Source organism: Artibeus jamaicensis, unplaced genomic scaffold, assembly GCF_021234435.1.
Source record: "Artibeus jamaicensis isolate MK-2021 breed Jamaican fruit bat unplaced genomic scaffold, CSHL_Jam_final contig_548, whole genome shotgun sequence".
Classification (NCBI taxonomy): Eukaryota; Metazoa; Chordata; class Mammalia; order Chiroptera; family Phyllostomidae; genus Artibeus; species Artibeus jamaicensis.
The window spans coordinates 5,274,073-5,300,055 of NW_026521883.1; the positions used below are offsets into that span (position 1 = coordinate 5,274,073).

The 25,983-nt window shown below is 50.3% G+C and overlaps 1 protein-coding gene across 1 annotated transcript in view; it reads right to left on the minus strand.

Annotated features, from left to right (window-relative positions):
- Positions 1 to 25,983, minus strand: part of PAQR5 (progestin and adipoQ receptor family member 5) — a 72,988-nt gene that overhangs the window by 46,796 nt on the left and 209 nt on the right. The gene's annotated exons all lie outside the window — the stretch shown is intronic.

Consider the following 25,983-nt stretch of genomic DNA (forward strand, 5'->3'; position numbering starts at 1 on the left):
ATAAATAAAATCTTTAAAAAAAATTCACAGAGACGGAGAGTGATTCTGGGTGGAGGGAAGAACAGGGGAGTTGTCTGATGGGTCCAGAATTTCTGTTTGGGGTGATGGAAAGTTCTGAAAATGGGTAGTAGTCACTGACTTGTACCCTTAAAAATAGTTAAAATGGTAAATTTTATGTTGTGCATATGTTACTACACTTAAAAAGGCATGTAATATTTCCAAATTACAGAATAATTAACAAAGAAATTTTTTAAAGCACATGGACATTTTACGCAGGTGAAAAAAACAAAAATTAACACTTTGCAAACAACACCACGGTGAGTGGGCCACAGTGCACCTCGGCTCTCTTGGCTGCCCAGGCCTCAGTCGCCAAGCCAGAAGCACCGCAGATTCTCCTGGTGGCAGGACACAAGGGGAAGGCCCGGTGCTAGGGGTCTCACATACACCTGGGAAACACAAACAGTACTGGGACCACGACTGGGTCGCTACACACCTGCCCGCCCTGGTCCTCTGGTCCCCCCTGGAGCTGACTCAATGTCATGGGCAGGAGAAAGAAAAGAAATGGTCCCTACTCTCATAGCACACGCTGCCCAGGTAGGGTGGCCAGACTAAGCATCTGAAGTGAGCGGTGATAGACTTCCGGTCAAGATGGCAGGGTGGGCGACTGCTGTGCTTGCCTCCTTCTGGGGCCACATCAAAATTATACAACAAACAACCTGGAGAATCGTTTGAAGGTAAGCTGAACAGAACTCCTAAAACTAAGCATATAAAGAAGCCACAGGGAGACTGGATGTCAACGGAATTGGAAAAATACAATAAGTGAGAGGCGATAAAAGTAGTATATGATTCATCCATTTCTTCAGCCAATGTTCACTGCATTTTTATCAGGTGGTGAGTCAGGGTAAGGGCTACTGTCTAGCTGATAATTCTGGGTGGGCCGCTGCAGCTTGAAGGAAAAAGTGAGAATTTAATGGACATAAAAATAGTAGCTGTTTTTGACACAAAGGCTCGTGGGCACCCTCCATCCCGTTCTATTTTTTTGTCACACAGGGAAAAGGGATGAATAAGACCCGCAGCAGGGTCCAGGGATTCCTAAAGGTGGGTAAGGCGTTGGCGATGGGTAACAGACGACAACACACCTCAAAGGACAGTGAAGCTCTGTTCTGTTTACTACAAGTCCAAGCAGGTTTTTATATTTTCATTTTAGATAGTGATTAACATTTGCAGTATAGCATGATCAGTTAAGCAGAGAAAATCAATACAAAGGTAACGAGGAAATATACAAGAATTTCCATAGTTTCAGTTATGTTAAACAAAAATTGTTTTGACCAGGAGAGCCATTAATCAGACAATTTGAAATAGCTCTATGTACAGAGTTTGAATGTCTTATTGTTATATTAAAGTTTCTCAGAATTTGGCATGGGGCAAAAGGTACGCTAGACCGAGCAGAGGTTAGGAAATTCATTATAAGGCCTTTGTGATGTCTAACTTAGCTTTCTATCTTTCTGTCCAAAATGTTTCTCTATGTACTATGGACTCTACTCCTTGGCAATTGTTTCTACATGTTTAGTTTGTGGTATCTAACAAGTTTTCCTGTTTCTTTGCCTGCTTAATTCTAATTAATATATATTCCTCTTCAAGGTAAAGGAGGGGCTGTTACTCCAACAACTTTTAGACATTCAGGAGCTATTTCATTAGAGGGGATTTTGTTCTCTGGTCAAGAAACTATTTTGTACAACTTCATTGGAATTATGTGAATCAATGAACCTGAAATACAGGTGTCTAACAATCCCACCACCTTTTTATCACCCAAACAAACATATAAGGAGAGATAAACAGGAAATTCAGCCACAGTTGCCTCTGCCTTGCAGATGCATCTCAACCGTCCCGACCGTATCCCTGGCTGTGGGTAGGGGTCTATATAGTTTTTACTTGTCTTCTTGGAAGACCCTTTGTATCTGTGGGTAAGGAACAGTCATGGGAAAGTCTTTCTAATCTGTTCTTCCAATCCCTCAACTGTTGGCAGCACAACCTGTGTTTGTAACAATAACCTGGTTCTTCATTAACTGGCCTTACCTGTTGATTTAAGAGATTTAACTTGTTTTTCTTATTTCTGGTACACCATGCAGTCCTGATCACTTTAAGTTGCTCAAACCAGGGTAATTTATACAACTTGACATGTTTTCCCTTATGGTTAATAATTATATCACCCTGGCTGTCGTACTCCCCTGTATAAGGGAGAGGGGAACCTGTGGGGATTTTTCCATCCTTTCAGGGAGTTCCGTGGGGAAGACTAATGTTTTCCCCTGAACTGTCCCTTCCTCTTGGGTGATTTTTTACAGGAATAAGTAAGTACAGTACAATGGCTATATTCAGTAGCAATAGTAAAATAATTAAAATAAAACAGTCAACTGTTAACCCATTTTGGATGCTACGTTCTCCTCCAGGGAGACAAATTCCTTGAACTTGACTCCTCCATGCCCAGACCTTGTCAGACAACATGGTTGGAAGAGGACATGGCAATAGTCCCTGTTCCCAAGAAATGTACAAAGAAAGAGATGAGACAGATAGGAACCAACTAACTAGCACAAGTCACCCTGAGAATGGGGGACACCCTCACCCACTCTGCACCAAGACTGTGCAGGTCACCCTGCCACCTGCTTTATCTCGTTCACGCTCGCCCCACCCTCTCAGGAAGCTGGCAGACCAGGTAAGCACCTGGGTACTGGATTCAAGCCATGGGGTTCACAGACCAGTTTGCCATTTCCTTTGCAACCCTGGGCAAGGGACCTAACTCTGCAGGCCTCAGTGTCTCCACCTGTAAAATGGAAAGAACAGTAATGCTTTCTTCATAGGATTCTTGTTATGATTGAAGAGAGAGAAGCCATGTGGAGGGCCTGCAAATACTTGCTATTATTATTAATTTTCACTTAGAAAATTGATTTTATATTTTTACAGGGAGGAAGAGTGAGGTATCAGAAAGTTAGGGGGCTTGCCCAAGATTACACGTGACTGAGGTGCCAAATGCCCACCTCTGCAAGATGATGAACAACTTTCAAATAGCTCACTATTAATTAAAACTGCAATTATTGTGTTTATTAATGCAGTGTTTTCCAAACTGCAGGTCACAACCTGTCAGGAGATCATAAAATCGATTTAGTGGGTTGTGACTAGCATTTAAAAATAGAATAGCACAGAAAATAGTAGAGCAAAATACCAGTGTATTGCCTCCAGTGAAGTTAAGTATTGCTCTGTGATATTCCTGTGTGTTATGCACATTAAGTTATATATATCTGTCTGTTACGTTATATGTGCCAACATGTACCTGCTGGGGTATGGCAAAAAGTATTTCTTACTTAAGGTCACAGTCAAAACAAAGTTTGAAAAAAATGTGCTAATGCCACAGAACACCTGTACTGATTATGAGGAGCTATGGCTTTTGAAATTTCGTCTGGAGTCACAGACACCATAATGCGTCCATAGAGTTTGGGAGACAAGCGCTCCCAGATATCGGATGGCAGAATGGCTGGGCAAGAACCTCTCCTAAGGTTCCTCGGTGTGTGGTAATCAGCACCCTGACCACCTGAGCTTGGAGAATGTTCTAACAGTGGAATCCCAGCTCCTCAGAAGCTTCTCAAAGAAAGGAGGCGCATGGGGCTTGGGATCTACGGTAGCCAAGGTCAGGCCTCCCCTGTGCCGTCTCCTGGATCTGACCTTGGCTGGGCTGTATTATTCTCCCTGACTCCTTGCTGTCATCTGTGAAATAAGGATATTGATACCTACCCAGTCAGAGCTGTGGGAAGCTAAAATGAAACAATGGATGTGAATATCCTTACAACTACAAATTCTAAATAAATGCCAGCAGTGTTTCCACTCCTCCCAGTAGTAGTGCCACTACCACTACTACTAATAACAGTACCCTCAGGAGAGGGGACCATTAGCTGCAACAATGTCTAGGATGGGGGTTTGTAACTGAGGTTAATAAAATTATAGGTAAAATTTTGTGTGTGCATGTATGGGCCCAAGCGTGTACATGAACACGTATGCTTGGGTCACTGGTGACATGGCTTTCTATTTCTTTTTTAAAGAAACTGTTTATTTATTTTTAGAGAGGGGGAAGGGAAACGCCAATGTGTGGTTGCCTCTCTTGTACCTCCTACTGGGGACCTGGCCTGCAACCCAGCCATGTGCCCTGACTGGGAATCAAACCAGTGGCCCTTTAATTCGCAGGCCAGTGCTCAATCCACTGAGCCACACCAGCCAGGGTAGGGCCATGGCTTTCTAGAGTGAGCTAGAAAGGTTCAGAAGCACTACTGGCTTCTAGGCCAGGAGTCACTGGGCCGACTCTGAGTGGTGGGAAACGGCAGACTCTCGGGGTTGTCTCTACCAGTCGGTGAATGAGGGCAGTGTTCCTTCACAAAAACCTGTTCCTGTACCCACTGCCCCACCCTGGAAACTGGCCCTGCTGTCTCGGAGAGGCATGCCCTCAGCAGGTGTGCTCCAGAGAGAGTTGGCTCTGCAGGCTGCACTGGCCTTGCCCTCTGACACGAGTCCACACCCAGGGTGACCAGCCTAGCCCCACCACTGGGTGGGGGGAATGGGAGTGGTTCTTACTGCAGACCCACCCTGGGCGGGGCTGGGAAGGCAGGTGGGCTGGGAGTGGCATGGGGGGGGGACCAGCAGGCACTGTCAGCACCACTACCACTGTGGGCCAGAGTTAGCCAGGGAGGAGGAGCAGCTGCTCCCAACACCCTCCCCAAAACTCCCAGGAATCTCCCCATTCCGGCCAGGCTTCAGGCCTGGCCACGAGCCTTGTACTTCTTCTCACTGTCCACTCTCTAGCTGCCTTTCAGACACAGCCCTCCCCAAAGGAGCCCTCTGCATTCCATTCCCCTGCTCTCCCCTTTCCCTGAGCACCTCCAGACACAGTGGTAGGCTGGCAATCACAGACTCTGGGCCAAGTGGGCTCCAGTCCAGAGATGAGAACAAGTCAGGTTCATGGACTGACGGGGCAACGCTGACCAAGGTGGGGTGCGGGCAGAGGGGTGACACAGAGGATTCGCCCATGACCTCAGTTTTGCTGAAAGGGAAAGAACAGAAATTGTGAGAGAAAGGTGTGAGCTGCTCCTGAGGAGGACGAGGCTGGGGCAGGTGTCGCGGGGCAGTGAAGCAGGGAGTGGCTGCTGGGGGCAGGGCGCTCACGCCCTCCCACTGCCTCTAGGGCTGGGAACGAAAATGGAAAGTGGACGTGAATATGCTCTGACACTTATGATTCACAGCACAGGTTTACTGAATACCTGCTATGTGTCCAAGGCCATGGCAGGATATGGGGAAGGAGAAAGAGGTAAGACGGTGCCAGGAGATTGGCACAAATAATCGACAAAAAACACATATGATGAGTAGCTAGAACCAGACAGAGGAGGGCCATCATGCTAGGGAGTCAGGAGAGACTTCTTCTTTTTTTTTTTAAGATTTTATTTATTTATCTTTAGAAGGGAAGAGAAGAAGAGAGGGAGAGAAATATCAATGTATGGTTGCCCCTCGTGGGTCCCCTGCTGGGAACTGGCCTGCAACCCAGGTATGTGTCCTGACTGGGAATGAAACCAGTGGCCCTTTGGTTCGCAGGCCTGTGCTCAATCCACTGAGCTACACCAGCCAGGGCAGGAGAGACTTCTTGAAGAAATGAAACTTGAGTTGAGTCTTGAAGAGTAAACAGGAGCACAGCAGCCACCGAGGACAGAGAATCTAAGCTGAGGGGCGGCATGAGCCAGGGCATGGAGGTCAGGAGGGCAGCTAATTCTGGGAGCTGTGGGCATTTCAGCTCGGGCGTGGTGGAGGGTGTGGAGGGTCAGGTGGCCAGGGTGGTTTCGAAGAAGAGCCCAGCTGAAGACTCAGGGGGCTAGGGAGTTAGGATTGGGGAGGTCAGGGGTGGTGACAGGAGAGAGAAGGAGAATTCTGAGTGGATGTTGGGCAATTTCAAACCCTGGCTCCATCATTCACTGCGTGCCTCTGGCAGATTTCCTAATCTCTTAAACTTGAATGTCCTTATCAGTTAAATGTGGATAATGAAAGGATCGATGGCTCTTGTGAGGCTGAAAAAACAGTGGGATCTATCAGATAACAAGCACTCAATAAACGAGGCTATTATCAGCACAGCACGCAGAACCATCTGAACTCTGCATTCCTGCTCCCTCACGCTCCCTCTGCCTTGGGTTCACTGCGCTGCACAAAAACACACTGCTCCCCTCTGGCTCTGACCCACCTCCCTGGCTGCAACTGTGACTAATGGGCACTCCGAGTGCTGCTGGGCAGGGTTGCCATGGCGACCTTCCAGTTTGGCTTTTGGATTCAGTGAGTGACCTGAACCTTTTCTTTGTTCCAGCTATCCCAGCGATCCTAGATATTTACTGCTAGGCAATTTGTGCACATTTCCAAAAGGCTGCACAATATTCTTTAGCACGTTGTAGAGAAGAATTGGAAACCATCCACGTTTCTGGCAATAGCGAGCTGGCTGGTTAAGTTATGGTACACCCATGCCGAACTGTACTGTGCGGCTATTAAAAATGTTACAGATCTGCGGTTACTGACAGGAAATGGTGTCATGACATGTTGTTAAAGGAAACGAGCAGGTTACAGAGCAGCATAAATCGTGTAACACCATCTATATAAAACTGTGTTACATTTAACAGCTTGTATTTATGAACAGAAAAGTGTTTGGAAGAATGTTCCCCAAAGGGTGCGCAGTGGCTCTCTCTAGATGGTAATGGTGAGCTCTAGGGATTTGCTTTGCTTTCTTCTTTCTACTTTTCTACAACACTAGTTTGTCCACAATGAGCATGTTGTTGTTATCATTATCATTATCATTTAGCAAAGCAACAGTAATGAAGGAGTCCTCTAACCTTTGGCCATTCTTACAGAAATTAGTTGTGTGAGCCAACCCTGGCAAGTTTGTACTGCAAATATTTGCATATTCATTGCAATTAGTGGCATTTCTTCACACACCTACACGAAAAGCGAAAAGCTCGTTTGCCTTTGCCCTGTCTGCTGGCCCAGGACAACAATGGCCTTGCAGTCCTCCATTCAGGGTAACTGGGCCCCAGGTCCTAAAGGCAAGTAGCTCAAGCATTTTGGAAAAACCAGCACCCTTCACAAGCCAAAGCCCTAAGGGTGCTGCTCCTCCCTCTGTCATAACCACGGTGAAGGCAGAGGTGGGCAGGAGTACCCTGCACTGGGAGCCCTGAAGGTCATCAGTCAATGAATAGACAGATACTGAGCACTCTCTGTGTGCCAGGACCACTGCTAGCCTTGGAGATGCATAGACACGGGGGCAGACAGAGGCCTGCCCCTCAGGCTTCCTGGCCTAGCACATATAGGGCTCAAGGAAAGGCTTAGAAATCCCAGCTCCATGGAGTTCCTGCAAGACCCTGCTCTTCTGACTCAGGGACACTTTATGCTCCTACAACAAAATGGTCAGGTCCCCTCCAGAAGGTCCCAGAAGGCCCCGCTCCTTAGCATATCCTCAAGCCTTCCACAGCCCACCCAGCCCCAGCCTCACCCCCCACAGCCCTGCCATATGCCCCACACACCATCACTGGTGATCATCACTCCGTCCTTGAACACACCGAGGGCCTTCACACCTGCATGCTTTTGTACTTGCTGTTTGCTTGGGTGAGACACCTCTTCCTCCACTTTTTCTTCTTGATGAAACTCTACCCATTCAAGTCAAGTATCACCTGCAAGGGTCTATATCAGCCCATCTGCAAACTTCACAGTGAACTACCAGTGCCCTGGCTCCCGAGGGTCAAGACTGACCAAGTCTGTCCGATTTGCTGATGTGTCCGAGGTGCTCAGCCTGGGGCTACGCGCACTGTTACTGCTGGAGGGGGTGCATATTTGCTGAACAACCGAATGACTTCTGCCACTTGCCACACTCTGAACCCTAGAGGCAGGGTCTCGCCCATTGCTCTTGAACCTTCCACCCAGTGGTGGCCATGCTGTGTTCATGAATCCTGCACTTCAGTGCCAAAATGGTGTATTGTGCTTTGCTCTAAATTTTTATTTCAGAATTTTTACGGTTTGAAATCTCAAACCAATGATTAAAAATGAATGTACCAGACGATTGTGGAAATCTGAACACTGGCTATTTCACAACAATGAGAAACGATCAGTTCTTAAAGTGCGATAATGGCACTACAGCTATGTTTTTTAGAGGGCTCTTTCATGTAGAGAAGTGCACTGAAGTAGTTACAAAGGAAATGATACGAGGTCTTGGACCTGCTTCAACAGACTCTGCTCGGGAGGAGGGCTGGTGGGTAGGGGCAGATGTGAAAAAGACTGGCCACGGCATGATGACCGTTGAGGCCAGGCATGGAAGTTCATTATGTGAATCTCTCAATTTTTGTATGTATTTTTAAAAGGAGACAATCACAATGTCAAAAAAAATACCCCTGAAATGTGAAATATGTCTAGAGTTCTCAGATGTGGCAGTAGCCGATGCAAAAGTCTGTTGCATGAATAATTATTACTCTATTCATAGACTTCCCTAAAATATGAAATATCGACATAGTTTAAAAACTGATACAAGAAATACTGCCTCAGAACTCTGTCTGAATAAGATAAAATAAAAGAACTTAAGGCTAAACTGGAAATGATTTAGAAATAAAAACTGTGGCTCCTGATAAATAAAAGACTGCAGTCCCTGATTAAAAAAAAAAAAAAAAAGCCAAATGGCCTTGTCAGCAGAAAGCATTCAAAGATATCTCACAAATTTCCCTTCTCGCCATGCCCCTGTGAGTGCAGAGTCAGGAAAAGCTTTTTCTAGAAAAGTAATAGGAAAAAACATACTTGTGACATGATGATACTGTCAATGTCCTCTGAATTTAAGATTCTGTTTCAAAAGGGATCAACTAAGATTTTGTCTTCAGTTTTTCATGACTTAACTTGTGTTTTTCAAGTGTGTAGATTTCAATGTTTTGAATACTTCATTTTTGTTTATCTAATACACACCAGAATTATAGCATCTATTGTAATAAATGTATGGTTACTTGATATTCTAAGCTGTTAGACATTTTTGTGTTTAAAATTATGAAATAACTGGTTTTACTGACTTAAGTTTTTAAATACCTTTTTTATAAAATATGAAGATTTACTCTAGGACGATGAGATATACGGAGGAAGATGGTCCAGGTTATTTGGCTGCAGTGTAACTGGTTCTACACATTGTCAGAGCTGGACAGGTGGGTGCTGGGCACCTGGCCCAGGTCCTTAACTCTGATGTACTTTAGAACCATCCAGGGAACTTAACACATACTCTATCCTCAGGCCCACTATTGCCCAGGTACGTTAGGCTCTCCAAAGGTCAGGGAAGGAGGGAGGAGGAGCCCAGGGCGTTGTAAGTCACAGCCAGAGTTGAGATGGCTGGGAGTCTAGGCCAACATGAGAGCAGACCCTACTCAGAGCTGGTCTGTGGCTGAGCCCTGAGAACTCAGGGAGCCTCTTCAGTGGTGGTTTGCTGGCCTCCAGGAAGGCCCCTCCCCATAGGAGGGGAAAGGGTGAAGTCCCTGCCAGGTTGATGAAAGGTGAATGCAGGCTCTGACTGTTAGGGTTCCCCTCCCCCCAGCAGGGAAATGGCAGGCTGCTGGGCTAAGCGTGATCTTATCTCCACCATCCCGCCCCCTCAAGCTTTTAACTTGATCAGGAATGTCAAATCTGAGATAAAGCTGTCAGCCTGTGAGAGCCCAGGGCGCAGAAGGAGGAAAAGGAGGGAGACCCAGTGAAGATGGGGCAGCAGATACCTTCCCACGCCCTGGGGAAGCAGGTCTGGAAACCAGGAAGAGGCCAAGCAGTCCCTGAGGACGGAACCAAGACCCCCAGATGGCAGCCACAGAGGCCTGTCCCTCAGTGAGGAAGGGGTGCTCCACCCAGAAAATGTCCTAGTGGAGTCTGGGGTGCTGACCCTTGGGAGGAAGGTGAAGTGAGGGGTAGAGACAGGCCTGGAAAAGCTCTCCAGCAATAAGTCCCAAACCCAACCACGCATCCATGTTACTCCGGAGTCTTGCTGCAAACAGACCAAGCAGGGGAGCCCATCCTAGGCTTTCTGAATCAGAATCCCTAGAGGCAGCCTAGTTATCAAGCACTAACGGTGATTCCCACACAAGGCCTGGTTCTGGAACAGCCGCCCCGAACTTCTGTGACTGTGTACCTTCAGGTGGCCTAGAATCCACCCAGCAGACGAGGCACTCAGGGCCCAAGGCATACAGAAGTACAGGAGCTAGAGACCTGAACCAGCAGGGAGGTGAAAAGTCATTGCATGCCAGGGCGGGGGTCCAGGGCAGTGTGCAGAATGGGAGTCTAGTAGTGACAGGTGCCGAAGGAGGTGAGTTTTAGATTTGGTTCCACGTCCCCTCCTGCTCCATGCTCAGGTCCTTGGCAAGCAATATAAGAAACCATGGCTGTGCTCAAGGAGAATCCCGTCTTTCTGAGGAGTTGACACAGTTATAAAACTGTGAGGTATTAACAGAGACAGACCTCTCTTTGAGACCACCTGCCTTCTGGATGGGCCCCCTTGGGTGTTTCACAGGTGCCTTGAGCCCAACACACCCCCACCTGAATCCTTATTTGACCACCTCTGCTTCCAGATGCCCTGCCCCTCATTCTTCATCTGCCTGGAAAATTCCACTTCCCCTTCCGTGTTCACTCAAGACCCCACATCCGACTCCAGTGCCCCTCACCTCCCTCTGCCCCAGGGTTACCGGGATCTCCTACAGCACCCCTGCCACTCGTCACGCTGCACACGTGCCCCTGGAGCACATCTATCCCCCTCATGAGCTACAGGCTGGCACCTTGCTCATTGTGGGTCCTGGGGACCAATCAGAATGGCTTACATACTAGGAAGTGCTCAAAACCTTGCCCAATAGCCTGGAGGAGTTCAGAGAAGGGACCCAGCAAGGATGTTGGGGCAGTCAGGGAAGGCTTCTGGAGGAGACAGCGCTTGAGGTGGATCCCAAAAGGCGGGGAGGACTTGCTTTGGTAGAGAAGAGGGAAGGTGCCCCCAGGGAGAAGACTTTTAGAGCAAAGGCCCAGAGTAGGGAAGTGGGCGATCAGTGAGTGAGCAGTGAGGCCTACTGGTGCTGAACTCGAATTTGGTGAGACAAGAGATGGGAGGGGCACAGGGCGCCAGCCAGGACACGGTGCCTCATGGGGGGTGTCTCCTCCAGGGCAGGGCGTTCAGGGCCACCTCCCTCTGCAGAGACTGACATTCCTCAGAAGCTCTCACTGGCAATCATTAACCCCGAACTTCCCCCAGCAGGACTAAAGGGATTGACAACTGATCACATTGCTGGGTGAGTCATTCACATAATTATTATCCAAAAAACACACCCCACAGGTGAGGGGGAAATGGTTGGGGCAGAAGGAAGAAGGTCACATGGACCAGGCAGGGGACCAGCCTATGCCCAAACTTTCACAGTAGAGGACACTTCAGAGAAGGACATAAGGCCCAGGCGGGAACAAGGTTGACTGGCAAATGGCCCCACAGCCCGTGAGGAGCTCGGACAGGTGGAGCCTCTCCACCTGTAACACAGCCATTCCCATCGGGGATGGTGGGTCTGGGCCCTGGAGGCAGGGAACCCGGCCTCGAATCCTGAAGTCTCCCCAGGCCTCACTTTCCTCCGCTGCAAACTGGGGACGATAGTGTTGATTTGAAATCCCATTTATTGCACACTTAGTCTATTCCAAGCCTCGTATAGGCATTTTACACTCCACTGAATTTTCACAAGATGCCTCTGGGTGAGCAGGTTTATAATCCCCAGAGTGACTGCCTCTGTTTTGAGCATTAACAAGAAGAGCCCATGGAGGGCTGAGGGCACAGCAGGTGTTCAACGGGGCACCTGCCCCTACGATGTCAAAAGGAAGGACCCTTCTCAAAACTGCCACCGGCTACAAGGCAGACTGCAAACTGATGATCCTGCCTCCTCACTAGGATGGTATTTTTCCTGCTAACCCAATGTCACAAGAAACACATTTCACATTTGAATGCAGCAGTGGATTAAGAGCCCCCGTGGCTGAAATGTGACACAAGGTCATTATTCTAGCATTATTAAGCACAGGCTTTTTTAAAGGACTGAGGCAAATACATTATTCAAAAACCCATGAAGAATGGGAATAACGGGAAAAATGGTTCACTTTTGCCCAGGGAGGGAAAGCCAAGCCTCTATATGAGAAGGAAAAAAAAAAAGAAAAGAAAACATACTCCTGCTTAAAACACCCCTGCCTAACAGGTGTCCCTGTGGTGACAGAGTGCTGTGTTCGGAAGCTCCGTGAACGTGGGAACGTGCTTGAACGTAGGTCTCTGTTCCTTGGCTCAGGATTGTCCCACTGGGCTTGGCATCTGTATCAGGAGGTGGGAAAGTAGTCACCTCAGCAGTGTCAATCAGGGAGCGCCCCCACACCCCGAAGCTGCAAATTTCACCATTACAGATTCATTTCTTTGGGCCTTCAGGGAAAGGCCTTAGGAACATACTGGTACTTTGGGCAGAAGGGAGATGTCATGATGATTCCCTGAAATTATTAGAGGAAGTTCTTTTCCTCTCATTTTTCATACAGAGACCCAGATCTTCCTCCCTGAGCAAAGTGAATTCATTTCCACACTAACTGGTGGCCGCTGGCACTTGGGCAGTAAATCAGAACAGAAGGGGGAAGAGGAGGGGCGCAGAACCCAGCTGGGTTAGGGCACATCATACACAGTTTGTGGGAGGGGAGCACTGGGCTGGGAGTCCAAAGACCTGGTTCGAGCCTGACTGAGCAGTCCCTGAGAGGCCCGAGGGAGTGCACAAGCTGCACGACCTTCCCATGCCTCAGTTTCCCCATCCCGACAGGAGAAAATGGAGGTGGCAATCCCTGCCCCGCACCCACAGGCACCCATAAACAGCCCTGAAGGCACAGCTGCACACGAACAGCTGTGTGGAACCCTTTGGCTCACCCAGAGCAGCAACGTTTAACCCCCCAGAAACTCGGGTCAGCTCCACCCTCCCCGCTCCAGTAGCACAGTGGGCCCACAACAAATGGAGCCCGAGTGGGGCTGTCTTTAGTGGAATAAAGGCCCACTTTCTCAGGAGAGGGGATTTCCCTTTGAAAGTCAAACCTGAGGCTTTCCAATAAGGAGGGGTGTTGGCAGCACACCCAGGCAGGCTGGGCAGAGGCCCAGCCAGAGGCCCCGCCCGCGGCACCTGCGGGAGCTTGACCGCTGGAATTAACTTCCTCAGACTCCTGCTGTCTTCGGGCCCTGAAGGAAATCTTGAGGATGACAAGCGATGACCCGATCGCTCGGAAAAGCCTGAAAGGCACCACCTAAAAGACCAAACTGATGCTTCCAGGAGAGAAGCCAAGGTGTGAAACCCAGGCCCAGGCCAGAGACATCGGACAGCTAGCTCGGGATCACATGACAGCTGGGCCCAGGGTAAGTCCTGGAGCCCCCAGTCTTGAAAAGCAACATTCCATTCGAGGAGCACCTGGGGGACTTGGAGGAACTGTCCCTGGAGGATGGGGAAGGCGGAACCCACCCAGACTAGGAAGGAGGGCGGAGGCAGCAGAGCCAGCCGCTTTCCCTCCCTCACCTCCTCCCCGCAGCCCCATGGGTAAGCCAAATTTCCATCCTCCTTCACACAATTTCCTTTTTTTAAATCACTTACATAAAAAAAAAAAAATTGGTCAGGTTCTAGAGAGGATGTGTACCAAAAACACTCTAGAAATAAACTCTTGAGGTCCTACAGTCCAGAAATGAACTTCCTCCCCTTTTGGCGGCCTCCTCACAGCTGCTGCGCCCCCACGGCCCTTTCCAGAGAAGCGCTCCCTGAGAGAAGCACCACTGAGCCCTGATCTGAAGAAAGACTTGTCCCTGGCCCTGGGGGCAACAGAGGGGTCCTTCAGAGCCAACGACACCCCAGTGGAAGTTTTCAAAGCCTCCCAGTCCCTCAGAGAGAAGCAAGGTCACCGAGTCCACCCCATCTAGTGCCAGGGTCCCTCCACTCTGGGGCTCCCGTGCTGGCCGGCCAAGATCCCCGCCGTGACAGAGCCCGCAGGTGCTCCGCCACCATTCCCTTTCCATCTGCGAGGTTCATGCGCTGCCCCAGGGGGACCGTCACCATCCTCTGGCCTGATGCTCCATCTCTGTCGGGACACCTGGCCAGTGGAACGCCTGAAACAAGGGGCCTCCTCACACGACCGCATTTCCCCTTTCCTCCCCTTCCCTCCCCCTCACCACCTTTTCCAGTCCCACTGTCTGCTTCAGTTCCCTTCCTTTCAAGAAGCCTTCTCTACCAGCCACAGCCCAGCTGGCCTGCCTTGCTCCTCTGCACTGGCTCCTGGGGCTGTACTGGTGGATTGCTGCCTGGTGTCTTTCCTGCCACAAACCCGTGAGACCCACAGCACCGGGCCCAAGTCAGAGATCATAAGAAATGGGTAAGCACTTGCTGAGTATGAGGTTATTTTGCCCCAAATTCCACTCTCAGGAAGGTAAATAACTCCCCAGGCAACAATAAAAATCACAAGGTAGCATGAGTCATTGCCAATTGTGTACATGCGTTTGTGAACTTTTGGTGGATTTATTGACTTACAGTACATAGGCCTGGAATCTAGGCCAACATTATTAGAATAGGCAAATTCTCCGCTGCCCTCCAGAAAGATTCTGTTCTGATCACTGACCACCCGTACCAACACGCTCCCCTGTGCCTACTAGTCTGTGGTCCTGTATTCCCTCCTGAGGCCTTGCCTTGCTTCCAGCCCACCTCCTCCAGGAAGCCTGCCCCGAGAGCTGCTTATTCAACCACTCACACCATGAGAGTTCAGGAGCTTTGCTGAGACCTGAGGTTTACTGCCCCTCATACTCTGTGCCTGCTAAGAGTCGCCTATGTCTCAGTGGTACCTGCAGGATTGTAGTTCTTGGAATTGACGGAGTAACACCTGGAGAGGCTAACCGCGTTGAAAGAACTTATTATTTATATATGTTTCTCAACAGAAGAGAATGCCTCACACCACACGGGGCCACAAGGTGGGAGTGGGGGGCACTAGGTTTTAGTTACGAGGTAGAAGCAGAAGGGAAGGGAAGGCCTAGGCCAGAGCCTTTATTGGGTTTCCATGGGAAAGACAGGGCAGGCAGGTCAAACAGCTCACGACTGACTCACGTGAATAATGCCAGGCACTGGGGGCACAGGAGCTGTCCCTAGTTGTCTGGTACCTGCCTCGGGCTGGTTTAGAGCAGGGGAAACACGGGCTTGGTGTGCGAGAGTGAGATAAGGAGGTGGTTCGGAGAACAGACTCTGGATCACAAGGGAGGTGTAAACAACTTTGGCCGTTAGTTTGGCCCTACGATTAAAGGGTGCCAGACAGACAGACAGACAGAAGCAAAGCAAACACATAACACCCACCCCCTCACTTCCCCTCAACTACCTCAGCTCTGAGGGTTCGTTAATCCAATCAGTCTCTTGCCAATAGAGCAATTCTCCTGCCCCCTGCTTCTCCAATACCTCCCTAACATAACCCTGCTCCTGGACGAATTCAACTCTCAGTCTTCATTCCCCCAACCTGTGGCCACCAACCGCTGGGCATCGGCACCCTCTGCCCTTGCTCCTGCCTGGTACAACAGCAGAGGTGTTTCCCGGCCTTCCATGTCTGGAATGCACCCCAGTGCTCTGCAGGGACCCAGCATTCACAATTCTTTAAAAAAAAAAAGAGAAGCAACAGCAAAAAACTCCTTGATGAACTGGGGGAAAACCACTTGTAATTTATATTCTAAACAAAAGAATAAAGATCACTTGCCTTTCAATAAATAAAGGTCAGTAGCCTGATAGAAAATGACAGAAAACATATGCATAGATAGCTTATAGAAAAGGAAATAGAAATGGATCTTGTCTATGAAAACATGTTCAACCTGATTCACAGCAAGAAAAATGCAAATTAAAACTATATCTAGAAGTTATTTTTGTCTTCCAGATTGGCAAATACCCGTAAGTTCGGTAACACTGGATGTCAGAGGGGGTGGAAAAATGAGCATCCCCCATACATGGCAGGAAGGAATACAGATTCTTAGCAATTCTCTGGACAGCAATTTGCTGATGTCTTTCAAAATACAAATTCACATAGTCCTGACCCATCAATTCCCCACTCCTGGGACCTTATTCCACATGCAACTATCTGTATTGCAAAATAACTAAAGCCCAGGTAATTCAATGGGATGTTATTTATGATGTCCAAAACACAGGAGATGAGTTAAATTATATGACATCCATGTAGTAGTGGAATGTTATATAGTTGCAAACAAGAATGAAGATGCTATGCACTGATCTGGAAACTTCTCAAGATAGCTAACTGGGAAAAGAACGAAGCAGGGGCAGAAGACTACATGGAGTATGCAACCATTAGAGGGGCAAGACTCCATATGTTTACTGATTCGTGCATGAAGTATCTCTGGAAGAATCTGGAAGAAACTGGTGAAGTTGCCTCAGAAGAGGGGGTAGGACTGGGAGGCTAAGGGAAATGGGAATAAAGACTTTTCACACTGAAATCCTCATTGTTTTTGAGTTCTGAACCATGCACATTTCTTTGCTAAGGAAAAACAGAAAAGGTGTGTGTGGTGGAGAAGGGAGGGAGACAGGCAAGATTAAAAAAACAAAACCCTCCCGGACCCACTTCCCTTTCTGGCATCCAGCTTCCCTCTCGCCACCTTATTCCTCAGCTACCTCCGTCTGCCCTCCCTCTTGGCGTTTACTGGTGTCTAAGTCCAGTGGCTGCGTCCCAGTCCTCATCTTACTTAAGGAGCCAGAGCTCCTGAGACATCACAGAGCCATGTGATGTCACAGGGCCAGGCCCTCTTCCTTGGACACGCTTTGGGGGCACCACACGACCTGGGTTCCTCTGCTTGTTCTCTGGGCCTCCTCCAGTCTCTGCAGGCTCGTCCTCACTCTCCAGAGCTCTCCTGGAGCTCACTTCTAGGCTTCTCCTCTTCTCTTCTTGGTCCACGCTTGCTTCCTGGCTCCTCCAACCCAGGACTTCATTTACCTTCTATGTGCATGTGACTCTCAAATCCACATCTCTAGCCAGACCTTGCTTCTCAGCCCAGGGCCCTGCCTGGGTGTCTCCGGGGATCTCCAACCCAACATAATCAAAATGTAACTCAACAGCTTCCAGCCCGTTTCATCCTCCACCCTCAGGAGGCCTCTCTGCCTGTGTTCCTTTTTAAGTGACCCTAGTCCGTTCACTCTTCCCCCTCCACCACTGCTCACCTACTGGATGCCTCTTCATTGACTCCACCCTCTCCTCCATAGTCTTCCTCGTGCTCTTTCCTATCTCAGACCCTTGGCATGTAGAACACTTTACCCTGAACACTCCTCCACTCTCCACATCTGCTTATCTCAATGCTTATCCGTCTTCCAAAACTCAGGTTAATAGCATTTCCCCCAGAAACCTTTCCTGGCCTCCTAGACCAATGGATCTCAATGGAGAGCGACTTTGCCCCCAGGGGACATTTGACAATGTCTGGAGTCACTGTTTGTTTTCACAACTGGCATGGAGCTGTGTGTGGCTACTAGCATGTAGTGGGTAGAAGCCAGGATGTTGCTAAACATCCTATAATGCACAGGACACCTCGCAGCAAAGAATGACCTGGCCAAAAATGTCCACGGTGTAGAGGTGAGAAGTGTTGGCCTAGACTAAGTCATGTCCCCATGACATACTTCATAACATGCACTATTTCTCTTGTGTATCACCTATCATAATTGTGATTAAATATTTAACTATACAGAGGTACTAGCCAAGTTCCATTTTCTAAGCTTAATGGAGTAAATAAATGAATTATATTCACTGGCTCATGTTTCTCTCTCTTTCCATCCCCAGTGACTAGCCTGAAGCTTAGAACCTTGAACTTGGCAATGAAAAGGTATGGGCTGACCTGAGATGCTCAAGGCAGGGACTGACCTATTTTAAGCAGATGCTGCCCTGAGTCCTGGCCTCCAGATCCACAGGGCCTTCTCTTGCCCTTGACCAGCTTCTCTCCCAATACCGCAGTACTTAGTTCTATACAGACACCCCTCAAACCTTCATCTCTCTAGGTGGTTCCAGGGGCCCTCCAAATCAACTGGGCCCCAGCTACCACTGTTACCCAGTTTTTGCCCACTTGGTTCTTGACTTAAGCTTCTTTCCCTCCCAGTCCACCTGTGACATCAGTCCCAGCTATGTCTTCCTAAGGTTGCAAATGGCATGTATAATTTCCCAATTTAAAAAACCCTTCAATGCTTCTCACTGACTACAGTGTGGAGGCCAAGTTCCCTAGCCTGGTCCAAGACCCTTCGCAGTCTACCCTGCCGTGGCTTCACCAGCAGTCACATTGCTGCTTCAGTCCCAAGCACTGGGCCACCAGCTTCACACCAATTTTGGGCCCTCCCCTCCCCTTCTCCCCCTCCCTCCTCTCATCTTAATGCCCTCCTCCTTTCTCTTCTCTTCCCCTTCCTCTACTTAGATACCTGGAGGTCTCATGTTCACCCTTAAAGTCCAGTTCAAACACTTCTTCCTCAACAGTGCAGCAGTTCCCCCCCAAAATTAAACAGATAGGATCCAGTGCTCCTACTTCTAGCTTTATGCCCAAAAGAATAAAGCAGAGATTCCTAGAGGTATTTGCACACGAGTGTTCACAGCAGCACTGCTCACACAGCTAGAAGGTGGAAGCAACCCAAGTGTCCATCGACAGATGAATGAAGGGGTGGGGGGGAACTGGATGGGAGACGGTCAAGGGATTAACCAAAGAACATTTATGTACGACTACTGAACAATGACAGGGGACTGGCTGAGGGAGGGGCGGGGGTGGGGCTGGCTGGAGGTGGGAAAAGGCAAAAAAGTGGGAACAACTGTAATAGCGTAAACAATTAAAATATATAATAAAAATTTTTAAAGTTTGCAAAAAAAAAGTGTGGCCTACCTGTACTATGGAACGCTATTCAGCCTTAAAAAGGAAGGACATTCTGATGCACACCACAGCGCAGATGAACCTTAAAACATGGCGCTAAGTGAAAGAAGCCAGACACTAAAGGTCACAGGTAGGATGATTCTACCGACATGAGGCAGTGAGAGCAGGCAGATTCAGAGAGACGGAAAGAAGAATGCCGGTCACCAGGGCCGGGCGGAGGTGGGGGGCAGGTGGGTCAGTGCTTAGAGATTCAGGCTTGTAGAGTGGAAGGAGCTCCACAGTTGGGTGGTGGCGACGGCTGTACAATGATGTGACTGTATTTAAAAACACTGAAGTGTATACTTTAAAATTATAACAATCATATATTTTATGTTATATCTATTTCACTACAATAAAAGTACAAGGCAAAAACAAAGCCTAAACCCACTACTTTGTATTGAAAACCTCTACACGCTACCACCGCCTCACCAAACGCCATCTATGCACACACACAACCCCCAACTCCCTGCATCGCGCCCTGGGTGGGGCTGACCCGGCCCTCCTCCGCGTAGCCTTGCACGTGGCCTCGGCACTCGGCCATTAGGGATTCATATCGGGTCCTCCCAGGCGGAAGGTTTCTGTAGGCGGGGACTACATCTAACTCACTGTTCCTTCCCCAGCATCTAGCCCACAGTCTGGAGCAGTCTACAGTGCTTCGGTGGGGACTATAAGAATGAATAACCCAAATGAATCATTTTGAGTTAATACTACTCCAAATCTCACAGCCTGTTGTCCTGAGAACAGTGATTTATTGAATACTTCCAAGATTCATGGACAAATCCCTCCCACGCCTGGAAAAGATATATCTTCATCCTTCCATTAAGCAATAGGCTCAGAAGGGGCTTCCATGGACAAAGATAATAAACAGCTAACTTGGGAGGAATAAACAAAATACAACCACGGCCGGGTGGGGGCAGGAGTGAAGGGCCCTTGCACCTAACATCACCACGGTCTGTCCTCTCCGTCCCCCGCTAGGACAGTGAGGGAGAAGACGGTGGGGAAGCCCAGTCCTCTGAACACACAGAGTTGACTAGTCACTGGCTGGAAGGCTGCCGACGTTAGTGCGTGGGCTGACCACAGGCCTGCTGCCCCTGCCCCCCACCTTCTTATGTAACCCAAGGTCTGGACAGCAAAAGGAGCTCGGTCTTGGCTACCAGCAAGAGGGCTGGCAAGCCGGGCCTTCCTTTTTCTTGAATCCTGCCCTCTAAGCCCTGGGAACCCCTATGCACAGTCACACACAGTCCACATTTACAACACCGGGCTGGAGAGAGACAACCGTGTCCTGGGTCCTGACAGTAATTCTCAGGAGGGAATTCGGAGATCGTCTAACCCAATGCTTCCCACCAGAGGCAACTTTGCCCCGAGGCCACATCTGGCATTGTCTGGAGACAGTCTTGGTTGCAAGGAAGGAAGGGAGAGGTGGTGCTGCCGACCTCTGCTGAGTCCAGGCAGGGATGCTGCTCGGCGCCCTGCAGTGCTCAGGCCGGCCCCCACGGCAAAGCCCACCCAGTCCAACAGGGCAGTAGTCCCTGATACAAGCCAAGCTGCCTCTTTCACAGATGAGAAAACTGAGGCCCCGGAAGGGACAGAGCCAAAGTCAGCTGTGCGTTAGTGTCAGAATCCAAGGCTCCCGACCAGCCGCACGGGCCTCTCTCCCAGCAGTGCAGCGAGCGCTGGCCCAGTGGCTTCGCTGGTTACAGGGCTGATCCCGGGGCACATACCGAGGTTGCGGGGTTTGATCCCCCATCGGGGCGTGTATGGGAGGCAACCATTGACGTTTCTCACTCATTTCAATATTTCGCTCCTCCCTTCCTCTCTCTCTCAAATCAATAAACATACCCTTGGGTGAGGATTTAAAAAGAAAAGAGTAACCAACTCAGACTGGTGGCAAGCTGGTTGAGTGGCTGGATTTGGGACCGCACAGCCTAGGGACCTGTGCCGGCTAAACTCTGGGCCTCTGGGCTCCCACTCAACAAGAGAAAGAGGGTCTTCGGGGGCCACGGGATGTCCGGGCACACGTCTGTCTCAGCCCTGGTGGGTCTGACTCAACTGGCTGGAGCGTCATCTTGTAACTGGAGGGTTGAGGGTTCGATCCCCGATCCCTAGTCTGGGCAAGTATGATCCCTAGTTTGGGTGTGATGGGAAGCAACCAATCGATGCTTCTCTCTCACATCAACATTTCTTTCTTTCCCATCCTCTCTCCTTTCCTCTCTCTAAAGCCATGAAAAAAAATGTCCCCAGGTGAGGATTTTTTAAAAAATGCCTGTTTGAGGCTTAGGCAAAAGTTGTCACTCAAGTCTGCACCAAACATGCTAAGGGTGGTCCCAGCCTGGTATCAAAGCCAGAAGAGTGCACAACCCTGTGAAATAAACCCTGGTTAGAGAACAGGGCACGGGTGGGAACTGCACCTTAGATCACTGCTTTGGGGAAGACCGTCTTTTTTCCTCTGATGCCAAAAATGACTGTCTCTCAGACCTGTTGGCTCCTCATCGCCATCCTGCATGATTTCCAAATAACATCTCGGGCCACCCTTGTCCTTTTCCCCAGGAGCTAACATCAGCCTTGGGCCAGACACGAGGGCACAGGGCCAGGCATCAGAACTGACGGTGCAACCCCATTATTTATGAAGGACTGACTCACATCATGTCACAACAGCTGTACTTTTCCATCCACTGCTGCGGAGGGCCACCAGGCTCGTAGCGATGGTGGTGATAAAGAGAAGGTCAGGGGACGGAATGCATGAGCTGTGTCTGAGGCCAAGGCCTCCCCCTCTTCGGGGGATGGGAACCCAGGACGGTGGGGGCTGTGGGGGAACCTACAGTGGCTCCAGAAACAGGATGAGTCACCATTATGAATTCATTTCTTCAGGCTAAGAATCATTATTGTTCCCTTCACCTACCCTGTTCCCTTCCTCTACAACTTTTTCAACAAGCTGATAAACTCCCACAAACCCTTCAAGTCCCAACTTCTGGAGTTTCTTCCCCCAAACCAAGCCTCAGGTGCATCCCGGTTCTTACTTTGGCAAGCCACAGTAGCAATGGAAAAGGATGTGGGGGTCAACAGCAGGGCTTGCGGGAAACCCCAGCTCCCACGGATGTAAGGTGTGGGCTTGCATGGGACCTGCTTCCCCTGTGAGGGGTGAGCCTACCCCCCTGGCCTCCAGGCTCCCTGTCCCATGGCCGTGGCCTACCTGGCCGACTGAGGCAGCATGGCGTGGAGGCTAAGGCTGCAGACTGCTCGGGCTAATTCTGGTGCCCCTGTCCCTACGAGTGTCACCTTGGGCAAAGTTATGCCACCTTTCTGAGGCCCAGTTTCCCCATCTGTGAAATGGAGCTGATATAGTTTCAACCTCATGGAGTAACTGTAAGGATTAACTAATGCATGTCAAGGCTTTAGGACAGGGCCTAACACCCAGCTCCCAGTTGTTGGATGTTTGTTACTCTCATTAATAATGTAGCTGCCCAGGCAATCAGGGAAGAAGCCAGGGTCTATACTTCCTGGGAGTGGAAGTGCTTCCAGGGACCCCAGCTGCCATCTCTCCTCCTGCAATAGCATCACAGGAAGTCTTGCCACCAGTCTCTTCCCCTGCAACCAACTGCACATGGCCCCACAGTTTGGCCTTAGAATCCGATCATGTTCCTTTGCTGAAACAATGGTGGCTGACAGAATGAACGGGAAAAGGGGTTGAAGTTGCTAGGTGTGTGTGGATGTGTCTCCTGTATTTCCATCCCATAGAAAGCTCAGCTCCTACCCAGACATAGTTCTTGGACTTCCACCTCCACATCCCACATTTGGGCTTCTCCATCCTACTTGTCTCTACACATTCTCTCAGAAATCCAAGCTTGTATGGCCCCCAAGGAAACCACCTTATCAGATTCCTAAGTGGGGCCTCAGCCCCACGCCTTCCCGGGGCCCGGAGGAGAATAATGTCCTCACTTCTCCTGGCCCACATGTCTGGTTGCATCTTCTCAGACAGGTTTGCCGTCTCTGGCCCAGGTGATCTGAAGCTCTGCCCTCCTCCCCAGGATGGCGGGGACTTGGCTTTGGTCTCCTTGGGTTCTCCAGTGCCTGGGGAGCTTAAAAGGAGGCCTGGAGAGGGTGCATTTTTCACCACTAACGGAGGAACTGCCCACTCTTGGAGGGCAGCGTTGGAAGGGTTCTTTTCAGAAGGAGGGTCTGACCCAGAGCACTGCTCCCGGGCTCTCTCAAACCGCCCTGTGTAGGTGGCTGTCTGTTCAGCCTAGGAGTAGCACCTTTGGGTGAGGCAGCTGCCTTGAGGCACCCCTAGCAACCCCATGCAGGGGTCAGAGACCCAGCTTTGAATTAGTTGGAGTCCAATCAAGAAAAACTCCAGTGCTGCTTCCAGCAGATCACTCCTCCTCTCTGGGCCTCAGTCTCCCATCTGTCCAGTGAGGATGGGGGGGCTTGATGCACCATCTATTCAGCACATGGAACCAGGCACCCACCACACACACCAGGCACTGCTTGGGTCCCTGGGGCCAGAGCAGTGAATAAAACAAACAAAAGCCCTGCCCTTGTGGAGCTGATGATCTCACAGGGACTACAGGCAATAAACAAGATCTTTTAAAAAGTGAAATGTACATGTTACATGGCAATACAGACTATGGAAAATAAGAGGGAAAGGTGTAGGATATAACCTCCAAGGCTGATTCCAGCTCAGCAATTCTGAGTCTAAAGCTCTAGTTAAGACCTAGGAACCAGCAGTGGGCAGCTCGGCAGGGACAGCTGCAGGGAACTGAGGGGAGCATGTTGGTACCACTCACAGTGGCCTCCTCTAGGGAAAAGAACTGACCAACGCTGGGTGTCCTGATGTGTCCTCAGGCCAAAGCAGCTACTGGGCTCTGCTGAGGAGTCCAGGGGGTTATGGGTTCCTGGCAGGGCCTCAGTTTTCAGAGCACAGCCGCATAAAACCTTCCAGGGCCCTCCTCCATAGCCAGCCCCCGGGACCCTGACTTCGGGTAAACAGGAAGACAACGACCATTGCCCACTGCCGTCTCCAGGGGCTCTCACCCCCCCCCTCCCCACCCTCTGTGTACGGGAGCCTGTCATGGGGAGGGGGAGAGGGATGAAAAACTCTCCCTTGTTCTACCAATTTTAGCAATTTCTCATCCTGTAGAGAGTGTTTTTGATCAATAAATACTTCCTGTGAACCTACCGTGGGCTCAGGATGAGGCCAGCTCCCTGAGGGAGTCTAAGATGCAGAGTCGCTCCCCAGAGGAACCCACAGCCCACCTGGGCAGGTCAGGCTGACACGGAGGGACCTGAGGAGGAGGTGACTATGGTTTGCGCCGACACTTACAGAGCCCTTTGGGCTGCTCACTCTGCCAGAAAACCATGCAGGTTCTGTTGTCCCTATTTTACAGGTAAGGAAATGAAGGCCCAGAAAAGCAAGTTCTCTTTCCTCAGTCCATGGTTGCCCCGGGGGAATGGTAACAAGAGGGAGGAGGCAACAAAGATGGCTGTTTCCAAGTACGATTTTCTGGAGGGATGGATAAGACTTGGAGGGATGGATAAGACTTGGGTGTAGGCGGGACAAGGGTCCTCTGCTGCCTCCAAGCCAGGGTGGGCCAAGCTGGGCAGCAGGCCACCTCCCTCTGCTCCCCCCTGGCCTGACAAGTAGTGGATGAGAGAAAGCAAAAGCCGGTCTGTCTGGAAAACTACACCGGACTATGGATGTGCTCACTGGTTAGAAAAGTGCCACATTGCCTCCAGTCGGTAAGAATGTCGAAGGCCTTTGGTGGTGGTGGCGGCCCCTTTCTGGTCCAACTTTTCAGAGTGCCCTTTCTTCCACTCACCACGGGCAGAGAGGCGCCAGCTGGGAAAGAACCGCTGCCGTTTCAGGTTAATTCATCCAGTTCATGTCGAGCACCTCTGCTCCAGGCACTCTGGCTACCACCAGAAACAAAACAGGGCCCTGCGCTCCTGGAGTGCTGAGCAAGGAGCAGACTGTCCTGGAGGAGCACTTCCTGGCCAGATTTTATTTCTCCTTGGAGGCCCCCTTTCCTAGCCTACCCCTTCCAGGGGAGAAACCTCAAGGGAGAGGGAGAAAAAACAAACCCCTGCTGAGCTGGGGCGTCCAGCAAAAATGCCCAGGAGCCACCATCTGGCTCTAGAGACTGTGGTTTGAGGTCCACCTCCACCACTTTTCGTGAGCCTCCTCTTCTCCTCACCCACCAGTGGAATAAGACCTGCTTAGGACGCTGGTTTCTTGCGGGGGTAAAATGAATCAGAGATGTGTTTTGTGTTAGTTCTTCTCTGACCCACTGACCTCCCCCGACCTGTTCTCTCTGGTTCTGCACAGAAAGGGGCACTTTTCACCCCCAGCTCTACCTGGAGCCTCCTTGCGCTCTAGCCTGGAGGAAGCCCATTCTGCTCAAATGAGCAAGGATTATTGAACGCTGGGTCTCCGCCCCTCCTGTGCGGCAGGCCACCCTTTCTCCTGCGCTCCTGTCTCTGGGGCCTGGAAAGTGCTGGGGGAGCCAAGGATGCCCATCCAGGTCTGTGGCCTGCCACAAGACAGGACAGAAGCCAGGACACCCCTGGGCTGGGCACCCACTTCAACGGCGCCCAGACGGACCCCCTGAGCTCCGGGCCGCTCACCACCTCACCCTCACCCCTGCTCACTCAGCCCCGGTGTCCTAGCGGGTGTTTGGCCCCAGGGGGCGGGAAGCACAAATGTAAACATCCCTTAAGACATCACCAACTCCCGCAGTCCCCATCCTAAATTTTTTTCCAGGGATCGGGTAGCGCGGGGAGGGCAGCAAAGGCTCAGAAGAGTGAGCGATGGGAAAGTGAGAAGGCAAAACTCAACTGATTTCAGCGGAGACCCGGTGCACCCGCGGCAGCAGCCGCACCGTGGCCCCAGCTCCACGCAGCGGGAGACGGGCGGAGGGCTTGCGGGGAACCGGGCTGCCTTTCCCTGCCACCCGGCGCACAGGCGCGAACTTTCTAAGACCCGCCCTCGGAGCGGC